The sequence below is a fragment of the Gossypium arboreum genome, chromosome 1 (assembly GCF_025698485.1).
Source record: "Gossypium arboreum isolate Shixiya-1 chromosome 1, ASM2569848v2, whole genome shotgun sequence".
NCBI classification, from domain to species: domain Eukaryota; kingdom Viridiplantae; phylum Streptophyta; class Magnoliopsida; order Malvales; family Malvaceae; genus Gossypium; species Gossypium arboreum.
Genome location: NC_069070.1, coordinates 21581178 through 21595761, shown reverse-complemented (window position 1 = coordinate 21595761; position 14584 = coordinate 21581178). Strand labels below are relative to the sequence as shown.

The following is a 14584-nucleotide window of genomic DNA, read 5'->3' as shown; positions in this document are numbered from 1 at the left end:
TTTAGTCCATCCTCGAAACGTTTACACATTACGACTTCTGAGGAAATGCATTCTCGTGCGTACCGGTTAAGCCTTACAAATTTTTGTTCATAGTCGGTAACCGACATGGAACCTTGTTTGAGTTCAAGAAATTCCTTCCGTTTTTGGTCAATGAATCTCTGACTGATATACTTCTTTCGAAACTAGGTTTGGAAGAACTCCCAAGTTACTTGCTCTCTGGGCACAACAGAAGTCAACGTATTCCACCAATAGTAGGCGTAATCACGTAGCAAGGAGATAGTACACTTTAGGCACTCATCGGTGTGCAAGATAGCTCATCGAGTACCGAATAGTGTTGTCCAACCAAAATTCAGCTTGCTCGGCATCATCGCTATCCGTAGCCTTAAATTCAATAGCCCGTGTTTTCATATTCTATCAAGCTGGGGCTTATTTGACCTTATTTGGTCGATTCACGGAGGCATTGTAGGTGCGGGGGTTGTGTTTGTTGGGAATGGAGGTTGTGGAACAGCCGTATTAGTTCGAATGTATTGGTTGAACCAATCATTCATCACGCTATAGAAAGCTTGTCTAGCTTCATCATTTGGATTACTAGCATTAGGTTGAGAGTCCGTCGACATTGTCCCTTGTGCGGGAGCAACGCTACACTCTCAAGATCATCAGCTACCGCTTCGGTCGGGATCGGGATCTATTACTATAAATAAACACATTTGCAAATGTCGAAATCACCACACTATCAAATAATCACATAAAATGGCATGTATAGCTAGACCCAAACGCATTACGGTAGTCCTAGAATCGACTAAACCATAGCTCGATACCAATAAAACTGTAACACCCGTGCAGAGACCATCGCCGAGTCGGACACGAGGGGTTAACGGGCTTAATCCACTTACTTGCAGTTCATTTTAAAATTTCCAGACAGTAGGCTAACTGTGTCACTGTCACCTTAAAAATCATATCTTGAGTTCCACAACTCAAAAATCAGTTTCGTGATTTTTCCCTGAAACTAGACTCATATTTGCATCTACAAATTGTTTTCTAGAATTTTTGGTTGGGCCAATTAGTACAGTTTATTAGTTAAAGTCTCACCTGTTACAGGGTGCGACTACACTGACCTTCCTGCATTACGATTTGGATATCTCCCTGTACAGAGCTTCAAAACTGATTCCATTTGTTTCTATGGAAACTAGACTCGAAAAGGAATCTGTACATATATGGAATGACTTCTAATTATCTCTGGTAAATTTATAATGAATTTCCAAAGTCGGAACAGGGACTCCAGAAACCGTTCTGGCCCTGTCTCACGAAAACTTAAATATCTCTTAACATACTGTTCATATGATCGTTTCGTTACTCTCCTATGAAAATAGACTCGTCAAGGTTCGTTTACATAATTTATTCACTATTTAATTCCATTCCTATTATTTTTAGTGATTTTTCACATCCACATCACTACAGCTGTCAGCATCTGTCTTTAAGGTAGGCTTTACCTATTTCATAGTTTCCATGATTCAACTAGCCCTTAAACATAAATAGCACAAAATATGATCATGATTAACCATCCCAATGGCTAATCGTTTCCAAACATTTCCATACCTCTTAATGAACAACATACAATGATTATAATACCATGCCCAAAGTATACTTAAGCCATTTTCGCATGGCTATCCAAATTTACACAAAACCGAAAGGTACATGACCTACAACAAAAGGGTAGTCCTATACATGCCATTTCAAAGTTCAACCAAAAATATACCAAAAGGAGCTTTGATAGTGTGGGTGACTTCAACTTCAAAAATCCCGAGTCCGATAGCTGAAGAACCAAAATCTATAAAATAGAGAATCAAAGAAACGGAGTAAGCATTTAATGCTTAGTAAGTTTGAGTCATGAATTTAGACACAACCAAAGTATAGCATTTATGTAGCTAAACAGATACTTTCATATGCACAAATTCTCAATATCATACTTACTTCACATTACCAACCCTTATATTCATACACAAAGATCAACTTAGCCAAAGGCCGGTAGCTCATTTATCAACTAAGCGAATACTTATTTGTAAGGGCTCAACTAATTCAAAGCACATACTGAAACATACCTCATTGTTGGGATTTCAAGCGTATTAACTGAAATTTTTACAGCAAGTTCATTCATTCCCGAATCACGTACCTTGAGTTTAACCGGATATAGCTACTCATTCAAATGCCTTGGGACATAGCCGGTTATAGTAGCTCGCACAAATGCCTTCGGGACTTAACCCGGATTTAGTAACTCGCACCAATGCCTTCGGATCTTAGTCCGGATTTAGTAACTCGCACAAATGCCTTCGGATCTTAGTCCGGATTTAGTAACTCGCACAAATGCCTTCGGATCTTAGTCTGGATATAGTCACTTAGCACAAAGCCTTCGGGACTTAGCCCGGACATCATTCGAATAACCAAGCACAATTATCAATAAATCATGACACATTCGTATTTCATCTTCATTAGCAAAACTCAAACACAAAACACTTATCACACTTGCAATTTCGGCTCAATAGCCACACACAAAGAGCATGATCTAATCAAATCATAATGTAAGTTCCATTACTCGAAAACTTACCTCGGATGTTGTCGAACGGCTTCAACGGCTATTCGATCACTTTTTCCTTTCCCTTATCAATTGTGGTCCCCTAAGCTCTTGAGCTAATTCAAACAAATTTAACTTATTAAAGTCTCATTTTGCTAGCTTATGGCCGAATATGACAAGGAGTTTGATAGGTCATATGGCCACCTTTTAGCTCAAATACACAATGATCATACACATTTTTAATCACATCAAGCAATTTAATACAATTCATTCGAACATCAAAAGAGAAGCTCAAGGTACTTAGCCCATATATACATTAGACATTAGAGTCACATATGTACGAAATCACGAATCGAATTCAACATACTAGCTAATATTTCCCCTTAGCCGAATTTTCTAAGTCAAGCTAAAGCCATCAGTAGGCTACCTATGGCCGAACATACCCATCAACTCATGTACTCATTCATGTGGCCGAACATACATATCTATGCTAAGGCCGATTGCAACACTTAATACATTCTACAAGTATGGTCACTTGTATTGACTGAACACCATTTGTTTCAAGTTCAAAACTTGACTAATACACATATATACACTATTAAAGCATCCTCTCCCTTTCCATTAATTCAACACATGCATTACCCATAATATACAAAATTATATTCGGCCTTAGCACACAACTTGCTAGCCGATTCTTCTCCATCTAGCAACTAATGCACATACGAGCTCATTTGTTAGACTCTACTTTATCTAACATTAACCTTATTTCTCTTCTATTTCCTACCATGGCCGAATGCATCACAACACCTTACCATTTCAATTTTGGTCATGGTTGAACAAGGAACTTAATGTCTCACTCAAGGATGCTAAAAAGGAGATTCAAGAGTTATCAATCCACCATCACATGCATCATTACAAGCTTCACTTTTAGCATGCAAATAACATCAACACAAATCCACCTTAGCCGAATATCATCTCCATGACATAGTAAAGATTTGAACCATGGGCTAGTTAGAACTCAAGCTAACAAAAAAAAAACATGCATGAATCTCATGGCACAACATCAAACTTACCTTCACCTAGCTACAAGCATGGCGAATCTCTTCAACATTTCTTCCTTCTTTCTTTTGAATTTTCGGTCAAGAAAACCAAAGAACACAACTTGTTTTCTCTCTTCCTTAGAACATTCGGCCAAGAGCTATGAAGAAAGATGGACACTTTTTTTCTTGTTTTCTTTCTTACACTCACGGCAATGGAGGGGGGGCAACCACACATTTTTTTTCCTTTTCCATTTCTTTATTACCCATACTCATTATTTTATTGTTCCTAACATACATCACTACATAACATGTTTGTGACATGTTTCCACTCATAGCATGGCCGGCCATTAGCTCAAATATTGGGCAATTTGACATGCAAACCCACCATTTCTACAACATGCATTATTAGGCCACTTTATATTTGCCTAGCACATTTCTAAATTTTCTCACATAAGTCCTTTTGACTAAATTCGCATGCAATTTACTAAATCGAAGCCTAAAACTTTCACACATTCATAATCACATATTTTAGACCATAAATATCATGTTCAAATAATTTGGTGACTCGGTTTAGCGGTCCCGAAACCGCTCCCCGACTAGGGTCACTTTAGGGCTGTCACAAAAAAGGGGTGAAAAGAACAAAGTTTTGTCCATCTTTGTTCATCATAGCTGAAAGTTAGAGAAGAGAAAGGAGAGGAGAAAGCTCTTGAGTATTCGGTCATTAGGAGGAGGAAAATTGAAGGTAAGTTCTTGGTACCTTGCTTCAATTTTGAGGTTCATGAGTTCTTCTTGATTCTACCTTAACTCTTGAAGTATATTTTGATTTTTAGTTGTGTTGTGAGCATTTAGTCATGAATTAAAATGAAGGAAATGGTTGTTGTTTCATGTTCTTTTGATGAAAAATGGAAGATAGGTGAAGTTGAGCCAAACAAATGAGCATACATGTGCCTTAGATGCTAAAGGGAAAAATCGGCTAGCATGTTGTGCTTTAAAATGATGAAATGAAGATTATACTTAAGTAAAATCATAGATATGTGATGATTGATTGGTGATATACATGTTTAAATAACAAGCATGCAAGTTAGGTGTGAAAGAGTGATTTGGTAATAAATCTGCTTGGGACAGCAGCAGTAACGTGATTTTGGAAAATCACCATAAATTGTGGGAGATGAGTTAGAAGCTGCATAAATTATGTAATTAAAGCTTAATGAGTCTAGTTTCAAATGGAATAAACGAGAACATATTTTGAATTCTGTACAATGAGAAATTTGATTCGTAATGAAGAGTGGTCAGATTAGTCAAACAGTGAAACATGGGAAACTTTAAGAAAAATCTGGTATTGATTGGCTATACCAAAAATTCTTAAAATTTTATGGATAAAAGATATATGAGTCTATTTTCAGGGAAAATTAACGGCACTTAATTTGGAGTTTCGTAGCTCCAGTTATAAATAATTTAGTGAATGTTGCTCAGGAAGACAGCTTGCAGTGCAATTATGATTGTGTAGTAAACATTGACAAAAATTTGTTAATGAGTTGCTTATTGATTTCTTATAAGCTTACTATGATCTGTAGGTGTGGTTGGCCGAATATTGTAAGGGGTTAATATGTAGTTTGTATTTGAATAGTTAGATTAACGTGTTAGTAATCCAATTGTAGGCGGTTCGTGTGTGGATCTCATCAAGATATCGTCGCAAGCAATGTGTGTGTAAGCGACACCCTCTCATAGACTAGATTGGCAAAAGCCAAAAGCGAAATGCCGAAAAGTCGGTATTTTGGGAATTTATGATGTCTAATTCTTGTAAGATAGTTGGGTTTGTATATTTGGTAATCTAAAGTAATAAACCGCAGATGCTGCGATTTAGTACATTTTGATAATTTGGGCTTAATGGGCCAAAGATCGGGTTCATGGGCCAATGGGCCCAATTCGTAAGTATCTTGTGCGTAAGTGTTCGATTGTGCGTAAATAGTTAGGATATGCATGAAAACCCTAAAAGTAGCTAAATTACTATAATACCCCTATGTATGGAAATTATGTTATACCCCTAAGTGCAAAATTACCGTTATACCCTAGGGTTAATTTGGATTTGAAAAGCATGACGATCGATTACGTATGATGTAAGCCATGATTATATATCATTGCATGGGGACATGGGTTATATTATGGAGGAAGTGTTCTAGTGGCTATGCCACAAATATTCGATCTGGTGGCTCGCCACAAATATTCGATCCGGTGGCTCGCCACATATATCTGATACAGTGGCTCGCCACGATTATCAGATCTGGTGACTCTGTCACATTATCTGCTCGCAGCCATGGTGCAAATTACGTGGTGTGTAGCGGTTGGGTGGGTCGAGTTGTCTCCCACACGGTGTAAGGTTGGTGCGTGGGTGTATACGGTTGGATATGGTTGGGTTTCGCATAAACATGTAATATCTATTACGTTACATTATGGGCCTATGGGCTTTATTCGAATTCGCTGCAGGCTAAGGCCAACTTATTCTATTTACGTGGTTTGGTGATATAGGCTATGGTTGGGTTATTTTACACCGAGTTTCCCCAAACTCACCCTTTTATTTTCATCCACGCAGTAATCCCCAACCATAGTGGGCTTGGAGTCGTGAGGGAATTTGAGTGGCCACCCGTTCGAAAGTTTGATTTTCTTCCGTGAACTGGACATCCTTTTATTTACGTTTGAAGTTTTGGGTTTTAAATGTAATAAGGCCGCTTAATTATTTTTGATGGTTTTAATATGTATTACTAAGATAGGTATTACTTATTTTAAGCTGTCGAAATTGGATAGCTTTAGGCGTTTTCAAAAACAACAATTGATTTCAAAATAACACGACAACAAGCAAAGCTTCCATAATGAAAGTATTTTCCAAAATTAATCACTTTTCCTAAAATGACTTAATCAAATCTGTTTCCTAGAAATATCCATGACGTTAAGGTGTGGCAATGGTGGTATGCATGTCAGGATTGGATCCGAAGGAGCTTGGTACTTAAGCAATCCGATGGACTCACCACCTCTTTTCGGTTTCCTACGGTGCATGACTTCCATTCACTTTAACCCTTAATGAATTAATCTTTTGAACATCAAGTACGATTTTCTGGACTTAGAATGGAAATTTTTTTTTTTACGTTTTTGATGTGGCATGCCGGATCCGGCCATAACTTCTGGGCCGGGTTTGGGGTGCTACATCTTGAGCTATAATTCTAATCGATTCTTCATTGTACGTCATGTCTGGTTGAATTTCAATTTCTAACGAACAAAATCACATCTGAAGAATCTGATCTATATCAATGCAACATCGACACATGGAATACATTGAGGATTTTCTCTAACACAGTCGGTAAAGCAAGCCGATATGCCACTGAACCTATTCTTTCGATGATTTTATACAGCCTGATAAATCGCGGACTCAGTTTACCTTTACGACCAAACCGAAGGATTTTCTTCCACGGAGACACTTTCAGAAATACTTTATCACCAATTTGAAATTCAATGTTTTTTCGTTTTAGATCTGCATATGATTTCTGTCGATCAGAAGCTGCCTTCAAACTGTCGTGAATCACTTTCACTTTTTCTTCAGTTTCTCTAACCCTTGGATCTGTTTCTCGCTAAGCTTAGTCTAGTACAAAGTTGTTCGGCATTTGTGACCATACAAAGCTTCGTATGGTGCCATCATTATGCTCGATTGAAAGCTTTTATTATACACAAATTCAACCAACGACAAATATTTCTCCCAATTGCCTTCAAACTCTAAAACACAACAACGAAGCATATTTTCAAGAATTTGAATTACTCTCTTGGACTGACCGTCGGTTTGTGGATAAAACGCAGTACTAAATTTCATCTTCGTACCTAGGGCTTCTTGAAGTTTCTTCCAAAATCGTGATGTAAACCTCGGATCTCTATCAAAAATAATCGAAACTGGCACACTGTGCAATCTCACAATCTCAGATATGTACGATTCAGCCAATTTATCAAGTGAATAGTCTTTACGTACCGGAATGAAATGTGCAGACTTTGTTAATCGATCTACGACAATCCAAATGAAATCTTTCTTTTTCGGAGATAGGGGTAACCCTAATATAAAATCCATCGTAACTCTATCCCATTTCCATTTAGATATTATTACTGGTTGAAGTAGTTCCGAGTACTTGATGTTCTGCTTTAACTTGTTGACAAACTAAACATCTCATACAAACTCCAAAATGTCTCATTTCATACCTGACAACCAATATAACTGTTTCAAGTCGTTGTAGGTTTTAGTCCTTCCCGGATGTACGGATAAACAACAACTATGTGCTTCGTTTAGAATCTTCTAAATAAGCTTGGGATTTCTCAGTACACAGATTCTACCTCAGAACATTAAACAATCATCAGATCTAATTTGAAACTCTGAATCAGAAGTCAACTCACACTGAACTCATTTAACTTGTAATTCATTATCACATTTCTGGGCTTCACCAATTTGCTGTAGAAATAATGGTCTCGCTTTCAACCCAGCTACAATTGAACCGTCATCAAACAAACCTAATTGTGTGTTCATTGCATGCAAAGCAAATAATAACTTTCTGCTCAAAACGTCAGCAACTACATTTGCTTTCCCTAGGTGATAATAAATTACTAGCTCATAGTCTTTTAATAATTCAAGCCATCTTCGTTTTTCAAGTTCAAGTCTCTCTGAGTCATTAAATATTTTAAGCTCTTGTGATCTGTATAGATGTGACATTTCTCACAAAACAAGTGATATTGCCAAATTTTTAATGTGAACACAATCGCGGTCAACTCTAAATCGTGCGTCAGATAATTCTTTTCATGCGGCTTCAACTATCTAGAAGCATAAGCTCTTACTTTGCCTTCCTGCATCAATACACAACCCAGATTGTTTAATGATGCATCAGTGAAAATTATGAATTCTTTACTAGACTCAAGCTGTACTAACACTGGTGCCTCTGTCAATAATGCTTTCAACTGTTCGAAACTCCACTGACACTTCTCAGACCATTCGAACTTTACATTTTTCTAAAGTAATCAAGTTAGCGGTGTTGCAATCATAGATAAACCTTTCACAACTTATCGATAATAGCTAGCTAGTCCCAGAAAACTTCGAACTTCAGATACATTTCTCAGAGGTTTCTAATCTATAATTGCAAAAATCTTGTTCGGGTCAACTCTAATACCTTAGCTGAAATGATATGTCCCAGAAATCCAACCTCTTGGAGCTAAAACTCACATTTACTAAACTTTGCAAATAATTGCTTACCTCTCAAGGTTTGCATTACAATCCTCAAGTGCTCAGCATGCTCAGACTCATCTCAAAAATAGATTAGAATGTCGTCAACAAAGACAACAAATTTGTCTAAATACGGTCTAAATATCTGATTCATCAAATCCATAAAAATGGCAGGAGCATTAGTTAATCCAAAAGGCATAACAAGGAATTCATACTGTCCGTACCTCGTTCTGAACGTATTTTTCGGCATATCTGAGTCTTTAACTCACAACTGATAATAACCAGATCTTAAATCAATCTTTGACAACACTGTTGCACCTTTCAACTAATCAAACAAATAATTTGTTCTCAGCAATGGATACTTATTCTTTATCGTAACCTTGCCGAGTTGACGATAGTCAATACACATTCTCATTGACCCGTCTTTCTTCTTAACAAACAATACTAGCGCACCTCAGGTTGAAAAACTCGACTGTGCAAAACTTCTATTTGTTAACTCTTACAACAGAGCTTTCAAGTCTTTCAACTCTGTCGGAGCCATTCTATACGGAGCTATAGATATCGGTGAAGTTCTCGGTACTAAATCAATAGCAAATTCAACCTCTCTGATCAATGGCAAACCCAGTAACTCTTCTGGAAACACATCTGGATACTCGCAAACAACTAGTATTGATTCAATCTTTGATTCTAACACTTTTGTATCAAGTACATATGCAAGATATGCGTTGCATCCCTTTTTCACATATTTCTGAGCTAAAATCGATGAAATTATAGCTGGTAAACTACTCAGATCATTTGATTCAATTCAGAGAGTCTCATTATTCTGATATTTCAACTTAATTATCTTTCATCTACAATTTACTACTGCATCATGCAATGTCAACCAGTCCATATCCAGAATTACATCAAAATCATCAAACGACAACAACATCAAATCAGCCAGAAACCAGTAACCCCGAGTTATTAACAAAAAATTCTTATAGACTTTGTCAACTAGGACATATTTTCCTAAGGGGTTCGAAACTTTTATAACAAACTCAGTTGAATCAACAAGTAAATTCTTACTAGACATTAGGTTCACACATATATGAATGAGTTGATCCGGATACAACTACATCAACTTCATAAAGAGAGAATGTACCAGTAATAACATCTGGAGATGACACTTCTTCACGAGCGCGAATAGCATAAGTTCTGGCAGGTGTTATAGCTTCAGATCGTACAGTAGTATCTCGTGTTGCACCTGATAAACTGTAATATATACATATTTTTATCCCATGCTTAGCATATTTTTGGATGAATTATCCTTAAATTTGGTGAATTCGATGATCCTAATCCTTTAATTTCATGTTTTATACTTAGGTGAGTATAGAAGAGTCAAAAGAGCGAGAAATGGGCCAAAAACGGAAAAAATGGGCCAACATAGGAAATCAACACGGCCTGGACTTCCTCACACGAGTAGTTCACATGCCCCTGTCTATTTAATAGATTGCAACACGTCCTAAGCCACCTCGCATGGGCGTGTCACACGGGCGTGTCCCTGTCGAGCCCAAGTCTAGTCCTATTCAAAAAAGGCTACTGGTGAGGGTTTTAAAGCATTCTAAAGCCTATATAAAGACCCCATGAGGCACTTAGAGGAGACACACGGAGTAAGAGGCAAGGAATTACTCTAAGAAAGCCGATTGATCCATCTCAGATGCTAGATTCTCCTTCAAGACTGAAGATATCCCTTCAATTTCCTTCAGGGGTTTTTGGGTTTTCTTTATATTTTGTTATCATTATTCTTCTGAGATCTTTTCTTTTATATTTATGAACTAAATCCCCTAAATACCTAAGGGGAATGAAACCTAAGAGGGATCTTGTTATTATTTTTTGAATTATATGATAAATATTTGACTTGTTCTTAATTATGAGTTCTTAATTTTTGCTTTAATATTCTAGGATATTGATTCAAGTATTGATGTGCTTATTCAGAGGAGCAAAAGTCCTTGTCTAAGAGTAGATCTAGCATAATTATACGGAGTTGATTGCACACCTAGACATAGGGTGCCATAATTTTTCCAGATTAGGGTGAAACCTAATAAAGGAATCCATAGATTGAGTTAATGCAATACTAGGGGTTTTAATTAGAAAGAGATTTTAATTAATCAACCTAGGGTTAGATGTTGTTAGTCTCGAGAGAAATAACAATATAACTTAGGGATTTCTACATATCAAGTCAAGTGAATAAATTGTTTGATTCAGAGTCAAATAACAAGTGAAGTCTAGGTGGATTTTTCCCTTAGGTATTGTACAAATCATTCAGTTTTCCCAAAAGTTATTTCCCCAATTTACTTTCTGTGCATTTATAGTTTAGTAATCAGTTTAGATAAAAAAAACCCCTTTATTTTTAGGCCAGATAATAAAAAGAAAGTTAATACTAGTACTTTTAGTTCCTTTGGGTTCGACATCCCGGTCTTGCCATAAGCTATACTACTGTTCAATAAGGTGCGCTTGCCTTTATCATGATAATAGTTAGTTTTCAAGAACGGACATTCATAAGTTATAAAACTTATCACGATTTATAGCACATCAAGTTTTTGGCACCGTTGCCGGGAACTAAGATATTAGGAACACTTAATTTTTATTACTTTAGCCATTTATTTTATTGCAATTTAAATTTTATTTTTGTTACTAAATTTTCTTCTTCCTTCTGGCAGGTTTTTATAGTTTATGACTAGAAGAAACCCGTCGGGACCATTACTTTTTGATATTGAGATCGATTGCACAGCTCGCAGAAATCGAAGAGAAATAAGGCAAAGCCTAAGGTACACAGAGGAAGAGCAAGAGGACGATATTTCCACCACAACCGAGGAGATGGCTGAAAATCAAAAAAACCCACTACCTCCTGCAATTGCTGTTGATCCAGTAAATCAGAATCTTGCTCCACGCACTATGTATGATTAAGCTAAACCTACTTTAATATGAACTGAGTCAAGTATAATTAGGCCTGCTATTGCTGCAAATAATTTTGAACTGAAACCTAACACAATTCAAATGATCCAACAGTTTGTTCAGTTTGATGGTTTGCAAGACGAGGACCCAAACACTCATTTGGCGAATTTCTTAGAGTTTTGTGACACTTTTAAGATCAATGGCATTTCTGATGATGCCATTCGCCTTCGGTTGTTTCCCTTTTCATTGAGGCACAAAGCTAAACAGTGGTTGAACTCATTACCATGAGGGTCAATCACTACTTGGAAACAAATGAACGAAAAATTCTTACTTAAATATTTCTCGCCGGCTAAAATGGCTAAGTTGAGGAATGACATCTCTTCTTTTGTGCAGATGGATCTAGAAACACGCTATGATGCATGGGAGAGATACACAGATCTATTGAGAAGGTGCCCTCACCATGGTTTACCTTTATGGTTGCAGGTTCAAATGTTTTACAATAGCGTGAACCCCTCAATAAGGTAACTTATTACACTGATTTACCATAATAATAAATAGAGGTAATGGTGACTCTGTCATGGGAAGAGCCATTTCTTTCTTGCTTGATAGGGGATTTCTTGTTCCTGAGCTACAGGATTTATGGTGAAACTGAATCTTTGGCTTTGGAGATAGAGCCAGAAGTCGCCTCTCCCGAGCAGTTAGCTCTTTTCCCTGAGCTGATGCAGCTGCTGGTGGAACTATCAATAACAAAATACCTTAAATGGCTTATGAATTTATTGAAGAGATGTCACTAAATAACTATCAGTGGCAAGTCATGAGAACAAAGCCGACAAAAGCAGCTGGTGTTTTCAACCTCGATGCGGTTACTATGCTATCTAACCAGGTAGAACTTTTAAATAAAAACACTGAAGGTTTATGTGGTTCTACTCAGGTACATCCCGTGATGAGGTGCGATTCTAATGAAGGAGTATTCACAGAATATCAATCTTTCAACCCTAGCATTGAGAAAGAACAAGTCCAATACATAGGTAACAATAATTATAGATCTCAAAATAACCCATATAGTAACACATATAATGCAGGTTGGAGGAACCATCCCAACTTCTCGTAGGGTGGTCAAGGGAATCAAAGGTCACAACATCCTCCGAGTTTTCAACAACCACCTTACCAATAGGAAAAGAAGTCGAACCTTGAGAAGATGCTAACAAAGTTTATCTCGGTGTTAGAAACTCACTTTCAGAATACCGAAATAGCACTTAAGAATCAACAAGCATCGATCCAAGGGCTCGAAACTCAGATAGGACAGCTCGCTAAACTAATTTCTGAATGATCACAAGGTAGCCTACCGAGTAACACTGAATCTAACCCGAGGGAACAACTTAACGTGATTACCGTTCAAGATAAGGAAGGGTTAGTTGAACCTGAACCAAAATCGAGGCAAAGAATTGTGGTAAGTAAAGGTAAAGGTGAGGTAGTCCACAATGGTCAAAAACTAGTAAGTAAAGAGTACCAACCACGGGTGCCATACCCCAATGCGACAAGGAAAGACCGCACAGATGAACAATTTGGTAAATTCCTTAAGCTATTAAAAAAATTACATATTAACTTACCGTTTATAGAAGCTCTTTCACAGATGCCAAACGCAGTTAAATTTTAAAGGAGCTTTTAGCAAATAAGCAAAAGTTGGATGAGGCGTCGCATGTGGAGATGAATGCAGTTTGCTCAGCCATTCTTTAGAATAAGCTGGCCAACAAATTGAAAGATCCAGGGAGTTTTCCGATTCCTTGTTTAATTGGTAGCTTAGACATTAGTAATGCTTTGGCTGATTTAGGGGCTAGTATTAGTGTTATGCTCTACAAAATGTTTAAACAACTAGGTCTTGGGAAACCCAAACAAACTAGGATGAGCATTCAGTTAGCAGATAAAACAATTAGATTTCCTAGAGGCATTAATGAAGATGTACTCGTTAAAATTGACAAATTTATATTACCAATCGATTTTGTTGTTCTAGACATAGAAGAGGATAATGACATGCCTTTAATTTTAGGAAGGCCCTTTTTAGCAACTGCTAGAACTATAATTGATGTTGGTACAGGTGAACTCACACTTCGTGTGGGTGATGAAACAATCACTCTTCAAGCTCAAAATTCTACTAATACTAATCATGTGGTGTAACCTTCTTTGCAGGAAATACGTTCAAAAAGCATACATGTGCCTTGTTCAAGTAACAACAAAGAACCCATCTATGAAGAACGAAGGCTACAAATCGAAGAACTAGATGAATGGTGGACACAAAAACTGAGAGCACACGATAGACCAAAACCACGCCATGACGAGCTCAATGTTTCACCAAATCAACTTAAGGTTGGAGACAAAGTACTATTAGATGTAGCAGACCCTCGTATTGCCACTTCTGAACCTAATGGAGCAATCCCTCTTACAGTTCTCAGCATTTTTTCATATGGGGCAGTCGAGGTAATCCATCCTAAATTTGGGACCTTTAAGGTAAGTCGTACCCGTCTAAAACCTTATTTTGAGTTTGATAGCAGGAATGAGGAGTGTAAACTCCTGCACCACCATGACCACGCAACAGAGAGGTAAGTCGAGCTTAGACTATAAATAAGCGCTTCTTGGGAGGCAACCCGAGCACTAACAGTGTTAACTTATTTGAATTTTAGTTTTTAACATCTAATTCACTGAGTGAGTCCTTGAACATAGGTTGTCCAAATCTACACGGCCAGGCACACAGGCGTGCCTTAGGCCGTGCTCATACCACGGGTGATGACACAGCTGTGCAAT

The 14584-nt window shown here is 37.4% G+C and overlaps 1 non-coding gene across 1 annotated transcript; it reads right to left on the bottom strand.

Annotated features, from left to right (window-relative positions):
- Window positions 1-12145: 12145 nt before the first annotated feature.
- LOC128281913 (small nucleolar RNA R71) lies at window positions 12146-12252 on the bottom strand. Its single transcript, XR_008272197.1, has one exon. It is a non-coding gene; the product is annotated as a small nucleolar RNA R71 (small nucleolar RNA).
- Between the last annotated feature and the right edge of the window lie 2332 nt (window positions 12253-14584).